We start from the raw sequence: 7,535 nt of genomic DNA on the forward strand, positions 1-7,535 counted from the left end.
TCCTCCTCCTCCTCCTCCTCCTCCTGCTCTTCCTCCTCTCCTTCTTCCTCCTCCTCCTCTTCTTCTTCTTCTTCTTTCCCTTCTTCTCCTTCTCCTACTTCTTCTTCCTCTTCTTCCTCATAGGGAAACCAAACATTTATACTTGTTACACCCCCTGAAGCTGAAAGCAATAAAGAATGAACACATACAGCAAGTTGCTAGGTGCATGTCTGTTTAGGAATTGCCTTAACATTGGATTTTTATTGACAGAACCAGGGAGGAGGTTGCCTCAGACCTTCCTGAAGCTCCATTGTCCCCTGGCTGAGCAGACCACAGCTAATTTTAAGTGGCAAACGAAATGCAAACAAATTCCTCCAGGATGAGAAGTGTGATTTCTGGCTAAAACCGTGCTCTCACATGGGGTATATGAGAACATTCAACCACCACTAGAATAGAACCTGAGGGTGGGCACACGGTGCCAACTGCTGGAAATCTTTCAGTTAGATAAGAATGGAAGAGGCTGGGCACGGTGGTTCACGCCTGTAATCCCAGCACTTTGGGAGGCCGAGGCAGGTGGATCACGAGGTCAGGAGATTGAGACCATCCTGGCTAACAAGATGAAACCCCATCTCTACTAAAAATACAAAAAAAAATAGCCGGGAGTGGTGGCGGGCACCTGTAGTCCCACCTACTCCGGAGGCTGAGGCAGGAGAATGGCATGAACCTGGGAAGCGGAGCTTGCAGTGAGCCGAGATGGCGCCACTGCACTCCAGCCTGGGGGACAGAGCAAGACTCCATCTCAAAAAAAAAAAAAAGAATGGAAGAATGCCTGAGTTTTTAAATAATTTTAGACATTGGGATATGGTTAACAGGTTGTGTTCAGGGCCTACTCTTGATATTGTCTAAATAAAAACAAAAATAACTGCCTAAAGAGACTATCTACATCCTAAAGGACAAAACATATTAGCTGGGTGAAAGGATGATTTAACTCATGAAACTCAAGAACACAAGAACAACAACAATAATCGTTTCCTTGAACACGGTCACTGGAAGAGCAAAGCATTTTTCTACATAAAACATTACAATTTTCCCACTACTCCAAAGGAACCCAATAAATAATTGCACAGTGAAAGGGCCTGGATCAAAATTGGAAGTGACACCGGCCCCGACGAACACAAGTCACAGGTCCCTAGGGTTGAGTCGTCCAAGAACGCCCCACCCCCGCCGGCCTGCGGTTTCATCTTTCCCCAATGGGAATGACCGGAGGGTCCAAGCTGCTTTACAGAATACTGTTCCATCTGGTAAGGCCGGTGCTGAGCTAAGCCAAGGATGACAACAGGAAAAGTGGTCAAAGCCAAGGTTTCCTCACGCTGCCTTTGTCTTCTTCTCACTGCCTGGCCTGAGCCCTGCAACCGGACCCCAAGACGCGAGTTCTTCGCGGAACCTGCCCACCCAAGCTGGGCCAAGTCCGCTGTCCATCCAGCGGCGAAGAGCTCCGGGGCTGACTCCACGGCAGTACTTTGCTAAGGGTCCCAGTAAGTGTTCTCATGCTGCAAGCTCTGGAATGAGGCCCTGCATTCAGCCAGGCACCACCCCAAGGGATCTTAGAGAGCGAGGGCCATGAAGGGTCTCTGGCACGCCACCCCTGCGCGGTTAGAAGCGCTCTGCCAGAAGCTACATCTGGGCTGCAGGTAGCGGGAGACGCAGTCCAGGAGACTCTGCAGCAGCCGTCGGGCCAGCCAGCAGCCTTTGCGTCAGTATTGCTTTATGATAGGGACGTTGACTTTACCGCAGCCATGCGCCTGCAAATCCTTCCTCTCCCAAACGCAGCTTAGTTCACCCCTGAGGAGATGCTTCCTTTGACTGGAGTTGCAGCATTGGTTGCTCAGGCGACTGCTGTTGCCCAGGTTAAATTGCACTTTCCAAGGGATGGGCTGATGGTGGTCTTGAACCTGAAGGAGATTCCTATCTCTCACTGCCCTCTCCTCCTCTTCCGCAGAAGCCGGGGCACAGGGTGCCCCGCCAGGTTCACCATCTCGCGCGCACGCGGGGTACAGAACGCGGCAGGTGCAGACTCCGGCGCATGGCCCCTCCGCGCCCCGCATCCCCACCCTCCAGGCGGGCGCCGCCCGCGTGGGCTGTTGATGTACTTTTCCTTCAGCATTTTGAATACGTCATCCCACTGCTTTCTGTTCCCCATTTCAGATTTTTAAAAACTTAACCGTTAATCTCACTGAGGATCACAGGTAGTGTTAAATCACTTCTCTCTTGCTGCTTTCAAGGTTCTCTCTTTGTCTTTGTTTTTGCCAGTTTGTTTATGAGGTGCAGAGGTGTGGATCTCTGAGTTTATTGCACCTGGAAATCATTGAGCTTCTTGCATGTAGAGATGAAAGTTTTTCATCAAATGTGTGGGGTTTAGCCCTTATTTCTTCATATATTTTTACTATCCCTTTCCCTCATCTCCTTCCGGGACTCTCATTATACATATTGTGTATGCTTTATGATTCTTTTACCAGCCCAAATCTCCCATTCAGCCTCTCTAGTGAACTTTTTTCAATTCAGTTATTATTTTCAGCTCTAGAATTTCTACTGATTCTTTTGTATAATTCTATCTCTTGTTGATATTCTCTATTTGATGAAACATTATTCTCATACTTTCCTTTAGTTCTTTAGATATGGTTTCCTTAGTTCTTTATATTTAAAATAGCTTCAGTATTATTTAGTAAGGACATTGTATAGACTTCCTCAAGGACAGTTTCTATTGACTGCTTTGTACCCCTATTTATGGACCATATTTTCTTGTTTCTTTGAATGTTGAAACTGGACATCTCAAGTGATGTAATGTGGCTGCTTTGAAATTCAGGTCTCTCCACTCCCTGGGATTTCTTTTTGTTGCCATTTATTGTTGTTCTTGCTGCTGCTGTTTGTTTGTTTTAGTGACTTTCCTGAATTAATATTGTAGACTCTGTCTTTTTGTCGTAAATGACCAGAGAAGTCTCTGCTCAGTTAGCTCAGTGGGCAGCTCAAAATTGTGCATAGATTTTCTTAACTGTCTGAAACCATTAAGTCTCCCAGTCGTTGCCGAGGGATTCTGAGTACATTTTGGGAAATGCCTTCTACACTCAGCCAAGTAGTTGACAGCTCTGCCTTAGGCTCTCCTTTTTGCTCTTCAGAACCTCCATATCAGCCAGAAGTGAGAGCTTAGAGTTTCTCAGCTCCTTCCTGAACACACGCACAGCCCTGGGCATTTGCACTACCCTGTGCATGCAAATGGCCTTCCAGGTTCCCAGGATGTGTCAGAGTTTTTCAAAGCCTCCTTTGGACATCTCAGTTTCCAGCTTTTCCCTTTGGGTTTTTATGGTCAGCTTGTCATTTGCCCCAACTATTATCATCACCTCAGGCAGCAGTGATGCTAAACCATCACCACTGATTGTTTTTGACAAATGTCACTGAAGAAAAGGTTATTTGCACTGGGCAAGCTCTGAGTCAGACCAAATAAAGACAACTCTTATGAGTGGGGAATGACTAGCAGGTCAAACAATGGCAGTTCTCTGGGAATGGGTCTTTGGAGAAGCTGCAGCCCCATTCTGACCTCTCCACTGGCTGCTGGGCTGCTGTCTTTTACCTCTGCTGTGGGTTGTTGGCTTCCAAGGCTACTGCCAAGCTGTACAGGGAAGACAGAAATAGGGCTCGTTAAAATGCTACAAAGCTTGCTGTTCTTACCTCAACTCAGTGTTTTTCTTGAGTAAATGCTTTCCAGATTGTGACAGGCTTTGTTAGTTTCCAGAATTCTGAAAAAGTTAGTTTTCACGATTCTTAGCAGTGTTATTATTAATTTTATAAAGAGAAGGAGAGGGGTTTGAGATCCTTGCTCCACCATCCCCACTGACATCCTCTTCACATGCCGTTAGAACTATATTAGAGTTATAATTTTTGTTTTAGTTGTCAAACAAACTAGAAAATGTAAGAGGAGAAGAAAAGACTATTGGGGTTAACCATATTTTTGTTCATCATGTTCTTGCTTCCTCCCTGATGTTCTCAGATTTTTCTTATCATTTCCTGTTTAAAGAACTTCCTATAACCAGTGTTTTTAAGGTAGGTCTGCTGGCAACAGATTCTCTTAGCTTTCCTTCATCTTTAATGTTTCGATTTTCCCTTCACTCTTGATGGACATTTTCACTGAATATAAGATTTGGGTTGACAGTTCTCTTTTTCAGCACTTGTTATGCCACTTCTTTCTGGTGTTGGAGGTTTGATCTTGATTAATCTATTGTCATTTGAATTGTTTTTCCTGTGAGTAAGGAGGTCTTTTTCCTCTCTTGTTGCTTTCAAGACTTTTCTGTCTTTAGTTTTCAGAAGTTTGACTGGGGTGTGCCTTGGTGTGGATCTCTTTGGGTTTATCCTCTTTGGGGTTCACTCAACTTCTGGAGCTTTGTAGGTTTCTGGACTTCACCAAATTTTGGAAGTTTTCAACCATTATTTCTTGGAGTACTTTTTCAGCATCTTCTTCCTCCTCTCCAGGTGGTAATTATTCCATTTTTAATATTCTACCACATTATGTTGTATCAGTTTATGAATATGCTGCTTGATAAGTATAGTTAATTATTTAGAATTTTTATCTATAGTTGTAAGTGAAAATGGTCTTGTTATAGGTTTGGAATTATGGTTGCAGTAGCCTTACAAACAAATTGTGGAACTTTGTAACTTTTTCTATTATCTAAAACAGCTTAAAACAGAAATGGCATACTATAATTAGCTCCTCTCAAAATTTATTTGAATTTTTTTGTTTTTGAGACACAGACTTGCTCAGTCGCCCAGGCTGGAGTGCAGTGGAGCGATTTCGGCTCACTGCAAGCTCTGCCTCCTGGGTTCACGCCATTCTCCTGCCTTAGCCTCCCGAGTAGCTGGGACTACAGGTGCCCGCCACCATGCCTGGCTAATTTTTTTTGTATTTTTAGTAGAAACGGAGTTTCACCATGTTAGCCAGGATGGTCTCAATCACCTAACCTCATGATCCACCTGCCTCAGCCTCCCAAAGTGCTAGGATTACAGGCATGAGCCACCACGCCCAGCTGAATTTTTAAAATTAAAGCTATCTAAGTACTTTTCTCACCTCTTCTGTCACTTTTTATCTGTTTAGTATTCTCCTCCTTCTTAGGCTAATTTTGGTGATTATCTTAGTGTGTTCAGACTGCTTTGTCAAAATCTCATTAAGTGGGTAGCTTATAAACAGCAGGAATTTGTTTCTCACAACTCTGGAGGCTGGGAAGTCCAAGAGCAAGAAATCAGCAGATTTGGTGTCTAGTGAAAGCCCGCCTTCTGGTTCACAGACAGCACTGTTTTGCTGTGTCCTCACATGATGAAAGGGGTAAGGAGTCTCTTTCGGGCCTCTTCTATAAGGGCACTAACCCCATTCATGAGAGCTCCACTCCCATGACCTAGTCACCCACTAAAGGGCTCACCTCCAAATACCATCACCTTGGGGTTAGGACTTCAATGTATGAATTTGGGAGGGGGCACAAACATTCAGACCATAGCTGTGGTTTACATTTTTCCTAGAAAATCATCTATTTCTTATATATTTTCTATTCATATTTGATGTCATTGAGTTACATATTATACTACTTATAATTTTTAATATCTCTGTTATATCTGTAGTTAGTTTTGCTTTCTCTCCTTTTCCTTAATCAAGCTTGTTGGGTATTTGTAAATTTAATTGGTCTTTTGAAAGAATCAGCTTTTATATATTTAATTTGACTTCTGTAAAAACTGGTTTTGGTTTTATTTATCACTGCTATTATTTTTATGTCATTAATTCTAACTTTCATCTTTGTCAATTGCCTCATTCTACATTGTTCATTTCTTTGGTTCTTCTCTTGGGTTTATGACGTATAAAACCAACTTCTTTTAGCTCCTCAGAGTCTGTGTCCATGTGTTATTCAGTTTTGTGTGCTTCAAACCACCCAGAACATTGCTTAGCAAAACAGGTGCAGCAAGAATGAGTGGATTAAATTACTGACATTGGATCTCATGGTGATGAAAGTCTCCTCATCTATAGCCACATGGCTGGGGTACCAAAAAACCTTATGAGATGTGTATATTTGCCTTCAGAGAGGTTAATTTCCCAGGAGTTGGGGTTGGAGGAGAAAAAGCCTGAAAGTCAAAGAATGCAAGGTCACATTAAAGTGTCATCAGAGGAGTAGAGGCTGCAAATCATTTCAGTTCTGCTGAGTCCAACCCAGTTCCTTCTTAGCTTCTCACTTTGCATTCTAGTAACAAATGTGAGAACATCCAAGAAGAAGGCTATTTTATTCAAAATCCTGGTGCTACAAACAAGAATATTGCACACACTTGTCTAATGGATAGAGCTTGTGACTTAAGCCCTCTCAACTCAGGCATTGTAAAGGATGCTAGAGACACCACAGGTACATTTTGGAGTTTGAAATTAATCAAAAGACCAACAAACACATCTCAGCCTTTTGGGAGCACCTTGCAAAATACAAGTGTAAATGTTCTGCTAACTCCCTCTAAACTCCTAAAAGCTCGACAGTGATTTTGTTCTCCCAATTTCCTGAAACCATTGTACCCACTGGATTGGACAACCTCAGCTGGTGGCCATGTGTGCTATAAGAATCATCCATTTAAGACATTAGAGTTGGAGAATATTTCCCTGGTTCAAGCAAAAAAGTTCTTCTATTTTTCTATCATAATAGTCATTTCCATAGTAAACTCTATAGGCCTCTTTGTAAATTTGGAGGCTGAGCAGAGCGGAGAGACATTTTCCCTCTTTTGAGAGTAGACATGTGAGTACCTTAGAGGCACAAACAGCTCTCAAGACTCACTGTCATGCTGCTTGGTTTCCAATTCTTTGCTTTCAACAAAATTGAAGGAAAACCTAGTGAATGTGTCAGCTGACAATTCACTGAAAATAATATTTGATGATAGATTGCTATTTGATTTTTGGCAAATTGCTAGGAAAGAATTCAAAGTACTGATAAAATAAAACTCCATTCTCATCTACTTATATAAGAGAGTAAAGGTTCTCAGGCTTAGATTTATAGAAACTGAAAATAAATAATATTCATCTCTGTATGCATGAACTAATTTATTAAAATGTCCCATATATCTCCTTTAACACTTAAAAAAAATTTACCACAAAATTTTTACTTTTATGCACTTTCTCCAAATTTATAATATATTCACGGTATTTTCATCAATTGCATACTAATAATATTATAGTAATTCAACTAACAATAAATATTCTTAACACTTGTAAGAGCCTTGTAATCTCATGAACTACTTTGAAAAATCTATTTTTCCCACCTATGAGTGAGAACATGCGGTGTTTGGTTTTCTCTTCTTGTGATAGTTTGCTAAGAATGATGGTTTCCAGCTGCATCCATGTCCCTGCAAAGGACGCAAACTCATCATTTTTTATGGCTGCATAGTATTCCATGGTGTATATGTGCCACATTTTCTTAATCCAGTCTGTCACAGATGGACATTTGGGTTGATTCCAAGTCTTTGCTATTGTGAATAGTGCCGCAATAAACATA

The sequence above is a fragment of the Rhinopithecus bieti genome, unplaced genomic scaffold (genome assembly GCF_001698545.2).
Source record: "Rhinopithecus bieti isolate Rb0 unplaced genomic scaffold, ASM169854v2 scaffold_32096, whole genome shotgun sequence".
NCBI classification, from domain to species: Eukaryota; Metazoa; Chordata; class Mammalia; order Primates; family Cercopithecidae; genus Rhinopithecus; species Rhinopithecus bieti.